General features: G+C 37.8%; 1 long non-coding RNA gene across 1 annotated transcript in view; it reads right to left on the reverse strand.

The window, feature by feature from the left end:
- Positions 1–2,484: 2,484 nt before the first annotated feature.
- LOC120221633 overlaps positions 2,485–18,582 on the reverse strand; it is a 31,646-nt gene continuing 15,548 nt past the window's right edge. Inside the window, exons 2-3 of the long non-coding RNA XR_005525850.1 lie at positions 9,324–9,398; positions 2,485–2,527 (exon numbers count right to left, since the gene is read on the reverse strand). This is a non-coding gene — a long non-coding RNA (uncharacterized LOC120221633). The remainder of the gene's footprint in view (positions 2,528–9,323; positions 9,399–18,582) is intronic.

Below are 18,582 nucleotides of genomic sequence, written 5' to 3' on the forward strand. Positions count from 1 at the left end.
GTGAAATGGAAGTCTGCATAACCTGAAAATAAGATTTCAAGAGAGTGATGGGATGAAGACCTGGTTAGGAGAAAGAAGGAAGAAAGGGAATAAAATTATAAGTATTAACCACGCTCTCAGTACACTTTGCTGTAATCAGCAATAGAGAAATGGATATGGGTATCATTGCTGAAAGGAACATGAGGTCAAGGCTGGGTTTATTTGTTTTTAAGATGGAAAATATATAGCCCGTTTGCAATAATTATTTAACAAAAATGAGAAAGAATTATGCCCCATATGCTTTTATAAGCAGTACAGGAATCAACTAGTTTAGATGAGAACTGTCTATGCCATTGACACAATGTTAGTACCCTCCCCCCCTCAGTGAGCATGATCTAATGAGAAAAAATTATCCTGAGTAATAAAATTAAAATGCAGTGCCTACTTATAAAGATTTTATACCCATCAAGGTTTTCAGGTCAATGTTACACATTTCTGCCTTTGCTTTAAAAAAAAAAAGAAAGAAAGAAAAAAAGTATTAACCAGTCATAAAAGTTGGCAATGATGAATGTTTATTTGGAATATTTACAGACAAAAAAGCTTGCTTTCAGATAAAATTCCCAACATGCCTACTCTGAAATTCACTTAAATAATTATAATTCATAAATAATTAACATGTAACTACAGAAAGTATATTAAGTAAATATATCCACACATAATTATTTTTTATGCTGAAGGAAAACATTTGCATGGAAAATTAATAGAATATGTAAATACTGTAGATTCATGCACAGCACATAAAAATCTTCATTAGTTGCTGAATGTCTCAGCTTAAACTACCCCCATATCAAAAAAAGGAAGGAAATGTCAATCTTCAAATATGTGATAATTATCATCCATGAGTCATGACAGCAAGTGAAATCTGTCATAAATATACAAATGTGGCTTCCAGATGTTTTTGACTGGGTGAAAGGTTTACTTATGAGTCACACAGGAAAGTTGCTTAATTAGAAAGTCCTGACAAGATAAATTTAAAAAAAAGAAGCTAATATATTCCTCACTGCCATCACGCACTCAAACTAAATAAGGAAATTATTATCTGATTAATTAAAAATTAAAACTAAGTTAAATTGAAATGCAGAAGTTGATTGAATAACCACTATATAGATGGGAGACTTTGAGGGCTTAACTCAGAAAACTTGTTGTTGTTTTTTTGTTTTTAGTTTGTTTTTTAAGAGAGTGAGCAGGGAAGGGGAAGAGACGATGGGAGAGAGGGAATCCCAAGCAGGCTCCACACGGCCAGCACAGAGCCCAATGTGGGGCTCGAACTCACAAACTGTAAGATCATGATCTTTGCTGAAAGCTAGAGCCAGATTCTTAACCAGCTGAGCCACTCAGGTACCACTAACCCAGAAACCTCTTATAAGTACTTTCTCCTTTCTTTCCTCACATCATTTTAAAAGTATTTGTATGCATGTATATTTTTCTTTCTTTCTTATTGTATCATGCGTGGACCAGGACCAACCCCTTGAACATGGCTGGATTTTCACGTGGCAAGCAGTCTTCCACACAGAAGCAGAAGTTATCAACGCATGATTTTATATGGTCTGTTTGTAGATATGATTATTTCTGTTAACTTTTGGCATTTGGTAAAAATAGACTACTTTCTGACTTTTTCTTGGTCTTTTTAGCCCCCGTATGGACAAATATCTGGAACCAAAACTTTTAACAGGAATTTATTATCACACCTGCAAATTACAGACATAGTCACTTAGTTAACAAATATTTATTCTCCAGTTCTTCCTTGGTAACAGAACCATAATATGTCTGGGGCAACAAGGTTTCTGTTAAAATAGAAACTTTCCACCCTTCCTATGGCTTGTGGTGACAAATGACACTCTGGCAGAAATCTGTGAGATTTGAGTTGATATCTGCTGAGAAGTGTGGATAAGCTTCGACATCTCTGATGGAAGGAGACAGATGCAGTGAGCCTTTCTACTTTTCTTCTTGTCTTGAACGTAGTGTGTGAGCGGCAGTCATGTTGCAATCATGAGGAAAAAGATTCCCAGACACATTGGCTGCAGGAATAAGGCAATAAATTCTACTTCTGGACTGATGGTGTTGTCTGTTTGTTTGCTTATTGGACCTATGTTATTATAAGAAAAATAACCCCCTAGGTGTTTAATGCTGCTGGCAACAGCCTTTTTACAACTTGGAATCAAACAAAATTCTCACTGACACTCTTGTGCTAATCATACACACAGCAAAAATTTCAAGCCAATGTTCTATAATTTACATAGAATTTGCATTTAATAATTATTAGTGTCCTAGTGTACTAGTTACTCCACTAGATGGAGTCCTAAATTCCAGTAGACTTACTCCAATAGAAGTTTATTCTTTATGCACCTAAAACTCTGAGAAACAGGGCCAGGGAGGTGGAGATGGGTATGGTGGTTGTTCTCAGTCCCTGAAGCCAGAGATCCAGGGTCTCTCCACCCTGGTCTTTCCAGGTCTTTCCACCCTTTAGCAAGAGACCTCCAACATGCAGCTGGTAGAGGGGGGAAGAAAATGTAGAGAAATTCATGGTTGGATTTCATATGCCAGGCCTGAAAGTGGTGACGCACAACCCTGCTACCCATTCCAGTGTCAGGCACTCGGGACCTGGCATCACATTGCTTCAGGGGAGGTCGGCACATGTAAGCGAGCTGGAGACCCAGGAGGAAAGGGGACCATTTGATAAATCCTCAGCCAGTCTCTGCCGCGAGTAACACATAAAGTTTGATGCGTATCTGTCAGATCTGTATCTTCTTCTGCTAATATTTATAATTATATATGTATGCCTGTATATACATCTATATTAGACTTTAGCACCTACTAGGTTCTGACTTTAATCTAAGCACTACGCTACATATTTTTCATGAATTTTATCATTAATCCTCCTAACGTCCCGTGAGGTAGGCACTGCCATTATCCATATTTTACTGATGGAGATACAGAGGCTCAGTGAGTTTAAGTAACTTGCCCAAGAAAACAGAGTCAGCAATGTCGGAACAAGGAATTTTTCTTTGCTGTGGGACACACCTTATTTTTAAAGATTAACTTTGAAAGGATGTTGTATCAGTGATGAATTGCATCACATCCAGTGACAGGCTTGACGCTCCGTGTCGACCTCACCTGTATAAATAGACTAAATGTCAGGTCCTCCCTCCTAAATATTCCTTTATTTATATACCTGCCAACTATATTTGGCCTTTTAGAAACTGGAATGATTTTCAGGATTGTTGTAGGTGAAAATGTCTTTAATTCTAAGTATTTGGTTGCGTAAGCAGCCGTCTCCAGATGCTTTATTTGAATGTAATTCATAAGGAGTTGAGGGATACCTTGATGTGACCCGTGGTTTACATCATGCCTGAACCTCTTTACCTTTCTGTCATGATCTAAAGGATCTCTATATTCTTCCATGGCCTGATAAGCAGTGTTGCCATTAAGGACAGTACCATCCTTTAGTTCTATATGAAATGGTACTTGGCTAAATATTCTTATAATTCCACTAGCTTCCAGGTGCCCATCTTCTGCCTACTCAGTGAAGCACTTTTCCCCCTTTCCCAGCTATGTAACTCAATAAATTTGTCTCCTATTTATAGTAACTAAGATGCTATGATATTTACACAAAACTTTATCTCCAAGGAGGTTCTTTAATTACCAGATCTCTATTATGCAAAGTAACAATGACCTGTCCCCTCTTTTACTTATTTCTGAACATAATCTTACTGCTCTAAAGATAAATCAAAACATAAATTGTGATAATAACTGTGGAACATAACGATGGCTTTTCATTTTGCATGTCAAGTTAAATTGCATAGCATATAAAGAATAATTTGCTTTTATTGCTAAGTATTTTAGAGATCTTTAATTAATTTGTTCTCAGACACCCCAGTGAGTTTGGCTAATATCAGTATCTCAATTTTATACATCTGTGACCTAAATGAAACAGATATTGAATGACATGAATTCAAACTTACAAAATCAAATTTTGATCCATTTAGTGTTTTCAATTCATGGACGGTTATCATCCACATATGTACTTTCAAAATCAGCTGATAAACAAGGTCAAGTAAAATTTTCAGGGACAATTTTTAGTGAGTTTAAAATAAATGTTTCCTTTTGAAGTATAATGTACATAGATTAAGATGCTCTTATCTTTTTTTTTTTAACATTTCTTCATTTTATATTAGACAGAGAAAGAACAAGTAGGGGAGAGGGGCCAGGCCGAGGGAGAAAGGGAGAGAGAGTGAAAGAGAGAGAGAATCTTAAGCAGGTTCCACACTCACTATGGAGCCCTATGTGAGGCTCAATCCCATGACTCTGGGATCATGACCTGAGCCAAAATAAAAGTCTGACACTCAACCAACTAAGCCACCCAGGCGCCCCATAAAATGCTAGTATCTTAAGAATATTATTCAAAAGGTTTGAATACCTTCCTGACACCCACACAAATAATTCTGGAGAGTTCTCTTGTGTCCTTTTTCAGCCAATACCCTCCCTCTGCCTCCCAAGCAATCACTTATCTGATTTCTGTCATCATAGTTAGTTAGTGCTATTTCAGAATTACATATAAATGGAAATATATAGTATGTAGTATTTCATTTCTTGCTTCTTTCACTCAACATAACATTGCTGAGATTCATCTACGTTGCTACATGTATTGTCAGTTTGGTGCTTTTTATTTGTTAGGTAAAATACTACTCAGTATTCTACTTAACAGTATATACAACACTTGATTATGCACTGGACTGTTGAAAGGATGCCCATTGGACAACTGCTTGTTTCCAGTTTTAAATGATTATAAATAAGGCTGCTATAAACATTTTTGTTCAAGGCTTTTTGTGGACATACATTTTTATTTCTTTTGTGCAAATACCTATGAGTGCAGGAAAGAATTTTTGGAAGATGGCAGAACAGGAAGTACCAAGACTCCGTCTCTCCACCTAGACAACAATTGCACCAGTAGAATCTCACTGATATAACTACTTTGTAAATCGAGAAACTGTTGAAGGCTTGTGACTTCCAGGGGAGTGGTTGGACAGTATATTGTGGTTAATTCTGATCAATTACTTCTCCCTTTTGACTGGAAACTTCTCTCCATCTCATCTCCATTTATGCACCTAACTCTTACTCATCCTTTATGGACCGTCTTAGAGGATTCTTCCTCAAGCAGCCATCCCTGGCAATGCCAGTCTGCATTGTCTGTTTATCTTTGTGTTTCCATCTCAACCTTGAAACCTCCTTATACCTGATGCATAATATCTCATTTAGCTTTTCTGAATCTTTTACTCTACTGAAATCTCAGAGAAGACATGGAAGTCTCTTTTTGTTTTTCCTGATTACGTTCTTTGTTTGCAGCACTGTACCCAGCCCTTAGTACATGCTCAAAACCTATTTGGTGAATGAGAGACTCACTGAAGAGAACAAATCCTATGAAAAATCCAGCATTTAGTGTTACATCAAATGAATTGACCCTGAACTCAAACCAGAGAAAGGAGACTATGGAGTCTCCTTTCAGGAGGGGCCAACCCCTGATGAGAGGCAGGAGTGACTTTACAGTCCTATCAAATCTGGGTGAAGATTTGAGCCAAATAACATTTTCATTATAACTAGAGCTTTAGATTTCCCCTATAACTGTAGGAATTTGGAAAGACTGATTACATATGCCCTCACATCTTGTAAATAAAACGACACTTGGAGTCTCTAGGCTTGCATTTGAGTCCTCACTGTGACCTACCTTGTATGTTAAAATCATGAAAACAAGTTTAATAAGTTCATTAAGCACTAACTTCCTCAAAATGTATGTAGAAGTGCATTAAATACTAAAAATTGCTAAAACATGTAAGATACTATTAGTTTAAATGAATAAGAGCTTTAAGTCATTATTAACTTTGGGTGGACCAAGCAGTAATTAGATTGTCTGAATACAGTGGTCTCTCTCCAGCTATCTGTACATTTACATGGCGCCTATTACTTCAGTACTTGGATGCTAGAACAGACACATTAGACTAAATTAATTACCCAGGAGTTTGGAGAAAGCCATCCTTTTTCATTTCATTTTTGCTAAAGTCATGAGGTAAAACAGTTCTTTTTACTTTTCAGACATATTCTGTCATCAGTTGGGAGGGGTGAGGCAGTAGTGACCGGAGGAGCACATCTTCATTGCCTCCTAAAGACTGATACCTGCCTCACGTCAGAGTGATGAAGGCACCTTTCACAACAGACGTTGTCCTCTACCGTGACCCCTGTTTCCTGCCCTTTTGTCTCTCCCCAGGGACACAGACACAAAATGTCTGCAAGAGGCAAAATCAAATCAGTTTGCAATCCATCCATTTAGGAGAAAACAGGAGAGGTTTTTAATCTGTAAAAGAGTTAGAGTCTGGCTAGGTTTTACCCAGACTGTGATGACGAAAATTGCCATTCAGGAATTATTTGTTGTCATTTTTTAATTCCGTGGGTTTAGAGGTGCATGACACCATTTAACAACCTCGTCATATGCGTTTTGAGTTTCAGAGCTAACTATCAAATACTTAGGAAGTATGTTACCAACTCCAAGAAGCTTAATATAATTGGGGTATGACACAGGAATCCAACAATCTGAAACAGCACCTAACAATCATCTCTGAGTGATTTTTAAGGAATTCTGAAATATGACAGTGCATATTCTATGTGGCCTTTTATGCTCCCTTCTCCATGTGATGTTGCGTAATTCTACAACTCACAGGTCACCTTTTCAAATATACAAATCTAACACCTATGTTTACATAGTTCTTAATTGAGGGAGTTTCACACTTTCCCCTCTAACTGGTCTTGTGGTGGAGAATCCTCTGGGTATATGGTGGTGCTACAGTAAGAGCACCATAAGGCTTTTATGTCTCTCTCCCCCATCTGAGTAGAAATGAGCCAGTGAAAAACAGAAGGGCTCTTTGGCCTCAGGATGCTCACAGCAGCAGAAGGACAGAGCACCACCAGAGAGGTGGCAGTCAGAGCCCCATCTCCATGAATGCACCCTGGGACCTGGTGTCTTAGTTTTTTATCCTTCAAACCCATTTTTCTATAGAAGATGTAGTCTGAATTTTCTGAGATATTCAGAATAAGTTCTAGGTTGAGAAATTGAGGACAGAAAGTCATGGCTTAGTTTTTCAAAGGGATGCACCAACTATTATTCTATAAGCCAAGATTAGAACCAGCATTATGGTAGGTACATACAAGACAAAAGAGACAAACTGTGAAATAATGTGGAAGGAAAATCTACTCCTGCACTTTAAATTATAATTCTTTATCAGAAAAAAAATCCCTTAAGCAAACAACCAAAACAAGGTGAAGTAGTTTGTATTCTACAAATTAACTAGAATTTGCCCTGTGGTTTTCTATTTCTTCTATAATACTCTTATCTCCAAAGAGAATGAAACTATTGAGTTTATGAATCTAGAAGGGAAGTAATAAGCTACGAAGATAGCTACTTTTAATGTTGCAATAAATATAAATAATCTATACCAGTTAGCCTTTTCCCTATGATCTATTCCTGCAAAGAACGTTTGAATAGAAAACTCTGTGATAATTATTGAACTTCGTGAGAAACTCTACAATAGGCCAGGATAATATTTCTTATATGTTTCATTCTGACATCACTATACATACATACATTTTCCATGGGGAAAAACAACAGAAGTTAGATTTTTCTCCCTTATTTCCAAGAATAAAACTTGATTAGCAGTGCCTTATAAGAATAGAAATAAAATTTACTTTGGAATTAGAATGACCTACATTTATATCTCACCTCTTTTCTTTAACAGTCATGTGGCTTGAACAAGACTCTATTAGCCTCAGTCTTCTTATCTATAAAATGTCAAGGCTTTGTCACATTTTTACAAGAATATTAAATATTAGAGGTTGTATAATGGAGTAGAGGTGTCCTTCTGGAGATGAAAAGTTATTTATTTTTTTTTAACCACTTACTTTTCCTGCCTCAGCTAGTGAGCTGCTAAAATGTCTCCCTCGATATCCAAGGTGGGGGGAATTACTTGTGAGGTGCTGAGGTGACTTCCCTGCCCTCGGAGATTACATGAATAATGCTATTGACCAGAAAAAAAGAGTGTATGAACACTTCATGTTCAGAATAATTAGGCAGATATGCCAGATTTTAGAGGTGAATGGGAGCAGGCTAAATTTAGCAAGGATACGTTCCCTCAGGAAAATGAGGATGGCCACATTATCCAGCACATGGTTACAATCAGGCCTTTGGGTTAGAGGGTCTAAAAACTTGGGGTGGGAGAAGATAATAGTCTATTTGCTGTTGTCAAATTATGTCCCTGGAATTAATGACATACATTAGAAATAATGGCTAGAAAAGTCCTGAGATCAAGAACTAGACCAGAAGACCTTATAGGACTCCATGTTTCTAGTAAATACCAGGCCAAATGTGACATTTCTGTCATTAGGAGATATTTCTCCCTAATACCAACTAGTTCCTATTAAGTTAGGAACTGGAGCTTAAGACCCTTATTCTAGGAGCAAACTGGGAGAAAGTCATATAAATCATGTAAAATAGCATCCCCACCCCAGTACCCTTATTTTGCTTGATATTACACTTACCAAATATTTTATTTTACTCTTGATCAAAATGAACTTAATGTTCCTCTCAGCTTGACTAAACTTTAGAGTGGTTTCTTCTGAACGATAGACTCTGACCTTTCTTGCCTTAAAGCATTTACTTTACAAAACTTAGTATTGTAAATTCTTTCTCTGCTCTTTGATATAAATTTTCCCCCAGCCTCTTGCCAGTTTTAAACCTGAAAAATCTTTCTCAAGGAACTATGAGTCATCTCTTTGAAATATAGTTGTCAAAAAAGACCGCACCCTATTTCCCAGTCTGTGGGAGAGTAGGAGCCTAATTTTGACAAATATCAATTAAAATCAAAATGACTTTGGGGATACCTGCCTGGTTCGGTCAGTAGAGCATGCAACACTTGATATTGGGGTCATAGAGTTTACTTTAAAAAATGACTTAGGGGCGCCTGGGTGGCTTGGTCGGTTAAGCGTCCAACTTTCGCTTAGGTCATGATCTCGTGGTTCGTGGGTTCGAGCCCCGCGTTGGGCTATGTGCCGACTGCCAGCTCAGAGCCTGGAGCCTGTTTCAGTCTGTGACTCCCTCTCTCTCTGGCCCTCCCCTGCTCACGCTGTCTCTCTCTCTCTCCTAGAAATAAGTAAAACACTAAAAAAAATGAATTAATCACATAGGCCCCATATTGTCCTTCAGTATTTTCCCACTATATCATTCCAGTGCTTATCTCTCCCACCTTATGTTTCAGAGGAGGTGAGTTCAGTCTTTCTCTCTTCTATTGTAACAGTCTTGTCTGGTAGACTTGGCATACCTGTGGACATTTAAGAAGTCCATGCTTTTATAAATGCAAAAGTAGATATAGATAAAGCCCAAGAAAAAGAAAAAGGACAGAAACGCTGAAAACAGGAATAAAAAAGGAGGGGGCAGGTTTTAGGAAACAAACTAGAGTGTGTGATGGAGGAGACTACATGGATTTCTACAGCCCTACAGGGTGCAGTGGGAGCGGGTGCCTCCCTGCAAACTGCTGCCCTCTGTTCAAGCTGGAACTCAGTAAGCAGTGGAGCAACATTCCCAGAAGCACGACTCCCTTTAGGTTGTACCTTCTGAGTGATTCAGTCATGCTTTCTACGGGATCATCTGTCTGCCTGGATCTATATCAATTCCCAATAATGAGTAGCACCTCCCATACCCGCCACACCCCCATGGCATTGGGTTCCCCTAGCTATAAAGGCAATAGTGTCCTACAAGAAAGAGAGACAAGATTAAATGCATGTGTAAGTAGTAAACACCATGCTTCATCTGGTGGCAACGTTTAATGGTATTATAAAGGAAAGTCTTTTTATCAGTGAAATATGCAACTAGGAAGCCAATTTTAGATCAGTCTTATTCTGGAAATATTTCCCCATAAATAGAAGAAAGAGAAAATACTTCTTTTCTCTGTGGAAGCACAGTAAAGAGCTGTTATTAAAAAAGAAAAGAAGAGAAAAGAAAAGAAAAAAGAGAAGAGAAAAGAAAAGAAAAAAAAAGACAGGCTTTCCCTGGGGAAATAAAGAGGCAAAAGAGAGCCAGTGTAGGGACAAACTCTTGAAAGACCAAATGATGTAGCTCTATGGAAGCAGGAAGAGCAGTGCAAGGTTTCTAGAAAGATATGAGGAGAGGTACCTGAAATATTCAATCTGAATAGAAATACTGAGAAATTTCTCCCAGTGATTCTATGTTAAGAATGTGACATGTAATACATTGAGATTCAGTAGAACAGGATTTGTAAAACAGATAATGAAAGTCTAATAATATCTAAGAAGATATAAACATAAAAAAAATTAAAACGAGGGGTGCCATGTTGGTGTCAATTAAATGGCTGACTTTAGCTCAGCTCATGGTCTTGTGCTTCGTGAGTTCAAGCCCAGCATCGGGCTCTGTGCTGACAGCTCAGAGCCTGGAGCCTGCTTCAGATTCTGTGTCTCCCTCTCTCTCTGCCCCTCCCCTGCTCACATGTCCTTTCTCTCTCTCTCTCAAAAACAAATAAACATTAATTTAAAAAAAATGAAAAGATACAAGCTTGATCAGGATAGATCTGTCTCATAGCCAAATTTAGCTGAGAGTGTGTCACCTATGTCTATGTGATCCTCTATGTGTATGTGTTAGGGGATGAAAGGGCAAAGAGAGAAGATGGAGTGTTGAGGATTACTAACAAATACACTGTATAAAAATGATGGCTTTTGTGTGTATTTTATACTTAAGTCTACAGTAAATTATATGTGGCTTCTTCTTCAGTTGTGTACAGTCACTTGGTTTCAATTTATTATTTTATTTCCTTTATCCAAGTAAATGAACTTCCCCTGAGACTTGTATATATTAATATCCAGATCAAGTAGATGCCAGACATCCATTTTACCAGAATGATGATACCCAGAGAAGAACTGTTTACAATTTTTTTTCTTTGACACAGCTTATTTCTCCCTTACCTAGAATACCAGACTCTTCTTAAACCTTATTATAAAACAGTAAAATTCATGGAATTGTGGAGGTTCCTTGGGGTTGTATCTTCAGTTCCTTATCAACTTCATTAAGTACACTATTCTTTGGGCTCTCACCTGAGCCAAAAACTTTATCACCCTTTATGTGTTGGTGCCCTACACATAAATGCACATCTCTTTTAATCTTGTTGGTGGGGGGGAGTTTTTTCTCCTCTCTGTTGAGGTTCTTTTAGCTGGTCTAAAAAAATAAATTGACATGAGACCAATTAATAGGAGAAAATCAAATTTAAGTATGTATAACTGGAGACTCCATAGGACTATGAGGCCCATGAGCATTCAGGCCATTGAGGCCTACATGCCATTCTGAGCTAAGGAGAACAGTGTAAAGGTCTAAGACTTCAAAGGAAAGGAAGACAATTCACAGACGGAGGAAAAAGAGTGAATGTTTGGTAATCATATATTTACTGGGCCATACAGAAATAATGGAATATAGAGAGGAATTTTAACAAACAGATTTTGCTAAGTTCCTCCTTGTCTACCACCCCTCATTTACAGTATACTATAGTTATCTATGGTGGTAGCTCACTTCCCAGAGCAAGTCCTCCATTAGGCAGTTAGCGGAAAGGTCAGAGGTTCTTTCTGAGCCTTCTGTTTCTTAAAAATAATCAGCCTAAAGGCACCTGGGTGGCTCAGTCGGTTAAGCGTCCAACTTCGGCTCAAGTCATGATCTCATGGTTTGTGCGTTTGAGCCCCACATAGGGCTCTGTGCTGACAGCCAGCTCAGAGCCTGGAGTCTGTTTCAGATTCTGTGTCTCCCTCTCTCTCTGACTCTCCCCTGCTCATGCTCTCTCTCCCTCTCTCTCTCTCTCTTTCTCTCTGAAATAAATAAAACATAAAAAAGAAATCAGCCTAAAACAATCCACATGCCAAAGAGACACATTTGGGGGATGGCAAATCTTGCTCCCCTCTAATCTCAAGGCCCAGACAAAGCCACATGTCTTATAAGATCAGCACTACCTCTTCCCTTCTTACCCCTCTCTCCTCAGACCCATTTTTCTTCATTTACCCTCACAATACATACCTAGACATTCTTCTATTTCTGAATTACTATCTCGGTGAATAACTTGGCACAACAGCCTCCAGGTTCCACAAGCCAGATACTTCAAATTCTTCAGTGACTTATCCTTCTCCATCATACTTCATAGGTCTCCAAGTCAAATCAATTCTACTATCTTTCTAGTCTTCAGTTCATCTACCTCTCTTTCTCCCTTTCCATTGCTATAATGTTTCTTTGAACTCTTATCATATATATTTCCAGTCTCCCTCTTCAATCTATACTCCTCACTTACCCCAGAGGAAACATCTCTTAAATGTAAGTCTGGTCATGTTGACCTACAATTAAATTCACTCAGTGCCTATTTTTTTAGAATAAATTCTAAATTCTGTGGCAGGGTACACAAGATCACACATAATTTGAATTGTTCATCCCTCTTTACTTTTCTCCTTCTCCCTACATTACAACCATACTGAATCATTTCCATACCCTAAGAATGTCAGGTTCCTTATTCCTTTGAACATTTTTTGTGCTGTTTTCTCCCCCTACTTGGAAGGTCCTTCCCTCCAAGTTTTATCGTATAAAGTCTAATTCTCATTAAGACTTGGTATAGGTATTAATAACTGGATAAGGTACCCATACTCTCTCCCATATAGCATGAGGTGCTTAGTTCAATCACATTATCACGTTGTGTTATATTTGTTTCTCTGCTTATCTGTTTCTTCCATCACACATTAAGTTTTTTTACAGAGACTATGTATTTTTTTCTCTTAAACTCCTAGCATTCAGTAGATTATCCATCACACCATAGATATTCAATCAATTTTAGTATTGTGTATTAATGGTCAAGTACTATAGATTACATTCTTTTTTAAATTTTATTTTAATTCCAGTATACTTGACATATAGTGTTAAATTCGTTTCAGGTGTATAATATAGTGGTTCAACATACATTACATTCTTGACTAATGTATGAGAGTTTCAGGAAGGATTCCCTGATGCCGTTAACTATAGGGACTAATTAGGCAAAATTTAACTGACAGGTATATTGCATACATATTCCATATATCACAGAATTTAAAAGGCAAGCAATATCTTCTTATAAAGCTATTCTTTTTATTGCAGTTTCAATTAAACAAATAAATAATGGATGTCTACAATGTACAAAATATTCTAGAAGATGTACTGATACCTAAAACAGGAATTTATAATCTAATTGCCTAAGAGAATTAATACAGTCATGGTGACCAGCACTAATGTCACACAAGGGAAATATGCACTGGGTTGTGAGTCATCCAAATGACAGTATCAAGAGGACAACTTAGAAATCAGGCCAACACTGGGAATGATATTCAGATAGATGATAGGCAAGGACATACATCCTGAAAAGCAAAGACTTGTGGAGGTGTCCATACTAGAATAGGATTAGAAGTCAAGAGATGCTTGGGGACAAGTTTGCAGTCAATAGTTTGGGGTCACAGCTAAGTCTTGGTCCATGTAGTCAGGAAGTGATGCTAAGCAGAAAATCCAAGCAGAACAAACAAGTAAACAAGCAAAAAATAGGAGTCTAGGCAGATGTTTGAGGTTGGAGGCAGATTAACAGTGTAGATGGTACTAATAAAGGAACATCATAAGTGCTATACAGTAAGGCTGGCTTTAAACAAAACATAAGAGAACTAATAATATTATCTCACATTCCTTATCAATACATACACATGCACACACGCTTACGTTACCATTATGTGAGAAACTTGAATGAGCGATCAGTTAACTTTAGGTAACGAAGAATACTCTCGATACTGTGGTGTGTATCATCCAATTTGTTGAAGGTATTTTTAAAAATTTTAATATTTATATTTATTTTTGAGAGAGAGACAGAGACAGAGGATGAGCAAGGGAGGGGCAGAGCGAGAGGGAGACACAGAATCTGAAGCAGGCTCCAGGCTCTGAGCTGTCAGCACAGAGCCCGACGTGGGGCTCGAACCCACAAACCATGAGATAGTGACCTGAGCTGAAGTCGGATGTTTAACCAACTGAGCCACCCAGGTGCCCCCAGTTGAAGGTCTTAAGAGCAAAAATTCTCTCTCTCTCTCTGTCTCTCTCTCTATCTATCCATCTATCATCTATCATCTATCTAAATTTCCTATTGAATCTTCTATTGGTTCTATTTCTCTGGAGAACCCTGAATGATAGGAATGGGATTTCTTTCTGTAACAGCTAAATAAATGCTTGGAAAGTTGAATAAAAATGTTTACATAAGTGGCTCCTCTAAAGTTGTGAGAACCAGTTGCAAGCAAGCTGTGTTAAAAAAAAAAAAAGTACAAAATGTAAAACAAAAGGAGAGAATGTTTTCCAAACCATTGAAAATGCACTTATAAATAAACAGAAACTAAATATGAGAACATATTAACCTATATTTAACAAATATAAGTGCACACACACACACACACACACACACACACACACACATAGAGTTCTGCCAGTACCATTACCACAAGGAACCCACTTAGATTGTACCATTTTGGAAGGGTGGAGTTCTTCCCTTAGGGCACCTCCTGGGCTCATATGGTTATAAAGAGTCGTCAAAATACCAATGTTCAAATCCTAGCTCTTTGACTTAGTAAGTATGACCCTGGACAAGTTATTTAACCTTTTAAAATGTCAAGTACCCTAATCTAAATAATGGGTATTGTAATAGCACCTAACTTATAGACTTACTATAAGGATTATATAATTTATATAATTATATAAAAAAGTGTTTAGCAGTATGTAAGTAGTTAATTAATGCTAGTTCTTATTATTGCTGCTATTATTATTGAACATTAATTTTATTCTCTTTCAAGGATACAACAATTATATTCTTCATATCAATTAAAAGAATGCAATTACCTTCTGTAAGTATTGGTGCATTAAAATCAAAACTGTTGAGACACAGTTTATATAGAGATAATGTAGAATGTCTTCTTTCTGTTTGAAGTACAAAAGGTAACAGTAAAAATGCAAATAGAATAAAGGTAATAATTGGAAATGTTGGGAAGTAATACTCAAATTGCAGGACGGCCTTTTTATTATTGTCTGGTAAAGAAAAGAGAGCTCCAGGAGTAAGTCACAGATGTGTCAGTAAAATTAAGTGAAAATTCTTCTTTGAGGAGGGACTGGAAAACACTCTTCATGGTGATCTACAATTCACATTACAAGTGGAAGAAGGCTTATATCCTAATAATACCCTAATTACTGTTCCCTGATAACATATTTTAAAGTGCAATTAGGAGGAACTTAACGGAGGACCATGGGGGAGAAGAAGGGGGGAAATGGTGGGGGAAAGGGGGAGAGGCAAACCATGATAGACTCTTGAATGCTGAGAACAAACTGAGGACTGATGGGTGTGGGGGGGAAGGGGGGAGACGGACATGGAGGAGGGCACTTGTGGGAATGAGCACTGGGTGTTATATGGAAACCGACTTGACAATAAACTATTTGTAAAAAATAAAAAATTAAAAAAAATTAAAAAACCCTATCAGACAGAACTTAAGAGCAATCAGAAGAAAATTTTTGTGAACTCCTTTTGCCAATCCATCACCCATGCCAGCCCTTTCTGCCCATATATTTTGCCTTCCTTCCTATTCCTGAGATGAAATGGCTGCCTTCCCACCTATTATAGAGATGAAATACCCCAGCAACTGGTCAGTTCTTACCCTGAGCACTAGATCCTGCATTCTCTTTCAACTTATCAATTCAGGGATATCACTGCACCACCATGGCAGTTTTCTCCTGTCTCTTTCTCCAATGTAATCAATATACCCCTCTCCCCAGCGTCATTCTGTCAGTGTAACTGGGTTTTCATGCCTCCTCCCTAACATATAAACAAACAAAGAAACAAAAACCAGAAAACCTGCTGACTTTATTTTTTCATCTATCTACTGACACATTTCTCTGTTCAATTTTACACCAAAACTCCTTCCCAGAGTCACTTTTTCTGAGCCCCTCATCCTATCGTCAACTGAGTCCAATCCAGCTTGTGTTCCCAGCATTCCACTTAAAAGGTGGTTGTCAATGACCTCCCAGTTGATGAATCCTGTGATCCATTCTCAACTCACATCTAACTTTCTTAACAACATCTGGCAGAGATGGTCATTCACTTCTTCTGGAAACTCTTTCTCCTCTGGGCTTCCTAGGCTGCACTCTCTTGGATTTCTCTTTGATCTCTGGCCACACTTTCTCAGTCAGTGTGGCAATTCTCTATTCAACCACCAACTGAGGTTTTGGCTCAAGGTTCAATCTTTAGTCTTCTCTCTTTCGACACTCTTTTATATCCAGTAATTGGTTTGATATGTGTTCTGTATTTTGAAGACCCCCCACAATTATATCTTCATCTCTGATGTCCATTCTGAACTCCAGATTCAAATATTCAAACATCCAATTGCCTACTAAACAGTTTAATAGACATCTCAAATTGCACATATCCCAAACGAATCTTCCCTCAAGCCTATACACCCTAACCATAGTGTTCTCCATTTCAGTCAACAGCAGCTTAATTCTTCCACTTGTACATTGACTCTTTTGACATCACTTTTAACCCTTCTCATTTTCTTATATACCACATCTAATTTCATCAGAAAATTCTCTATAAATAGTACAGTTTTATGCCACTACGTTTTGCAGTAATGTGTTATGAACCAAGAGCTAGTGATACAGTTCTACCTGCAAAAGGCTATTTCTTCTCTTCCTCCTCCTTATTGCCAGGGCCCACCACCCATGTATTTGCTTTCTCACAATCTTTACCACCAAGGTGTGTGACCAGTGCTGGTCCATGGTGCTTGAAGAGAAAGTTTTTGGAAACCTCTCATAAGAATCCTCTTCCTTCTTCCATACTTTGAACTTTTGGGGGAGGATATGAAGCTTGATGCTGCTAAAACCACTCTGTCATCATTAATATCCACAAGGAGGTAGAATTAATTGTGAATGATTGAATCAAGCCTGCATAAAAATCCAAAAAGATGGGGTTCAGGGAACTTCTGGGTTGGTGAATAGATGGAGATTCAGCAATAGTAGCACCCTCAGAGAGGGGATGGAAGCTCCAAGCCCTTTCTCGGTACCTTGGCCTCTGTATCTCTTTCATCTGGCTTTTTCTGAATTGTATCCTTTTTATAATAAACTGGTAATCTACTAAGTAAAATGTTTCTCCAGGTTCTGTGAGCCATTCTACCAAACTAATCAAGACTGTGGAGGGGGTGATTGGAAACTCCAATCTATAGTCAGTCTGGTCAGAGCACAGGTGATAGCCTAGGCTTGCGACTAGCCTACGAAGTGGGGTTGGGAGTAGAAACAGAGCCCTTATCTGTGGAACCTGATGCCATCTCCAGGTAATAGGGGAAGAATTTAATTGAATAGCACATCCAGCTGGTGTTGGATAATTGCTTAATAGTGTAGGGAAACATTCCTCCTAATCAGAATTGGGACAGAACTCTTACTACCTAAAATACAGTTTTCTTGTTCTAATCATTATTTATAGCTTCTTTTTTTAAAAGTTTATTTATTTTGAAGAGAGAGAGAGAGAGAGTGGGGAGGGGCACAGAGCAAGGGAGAAAGATAGAATCCTGAGCAGGCTCTGCACTATCAAAGCAGAGCCCAACATGGGGTCTTAAACCCACAAACGGTGAAATCACAACCTGAGCCAAAATCAAGAGCCAGATGCTTAACTAACTAAGCCACCCAGGTGCCCCATGTGGTTTCCCTTCCCTGAAAACAAAGCATGAGCTTCATTTTTAATGTAACAGTGTTTTACATTTCAGTATTATCTTTAATTTTATCACTGTTAATGTGAATGAACAAAATTATTACAATGATTGGAATAACAAAACAAACTAGAGAAAAAACACTAAATTAGTAACGAGAAGTCATGGATGGGTTTTGTTTTGTTTTGTTTTATTTTTGTTTTTGGCTCTTCTACCCAAAAGAAGTGTGGCCTTGATAAATTTTTGAGATCTCAGCTCCTCCATTTATGAATTTGTAAGTTAAGGAGATTAAGTAGATTATTTATAGGACATTTTTCAAATATAAGAGTTTATGAATTTATAAATTCTTTCATTATAACATTATTTACAACAACCAAGTTATGGAAGCAGCACAAGCGTCCATGGATAGATGAGTAGATAAAAAAAACCCAGAGATATATCTATGTAATGGAATATGATTCAGTCATAAAAAAGATGAGACCTTGCCATTGGCAACAACATAGATGGATCTAGAGAGTATAATGTTAAGTAAAATAAATTAGAGCAAGAAAAATACCATATGATTTCACTTATATGTAGAATCTAAAAAATGAACAAACAAATAAAAAACAAAATCAGACACATAAATACAGAAAACAAAGTGGTGGTTGTCAGGGGGTGGGGTGGGAAGATAGGCAAGTGGGAGAAGAGGAGTCGGAGGTTGAGCCTTCCAGGTATGAAATGAATATG

The sequence above is a fragment of the Hyaena hyaena genome, unplaced genomic scaffold (genome assembly GCF_003009895.1).
Source record: "Hyaena hyaena isolate Hyena2069 unplaced genomic scaffold, ASM300989v1 scaffold_795, whole genome shotgun sequence".
Lineage (NCBI taxonomy): Eukaryota > Metazoa > Chordata > Mammalia > Carnivora > Hyaenidae > Hyaena > Hyaena hyaena.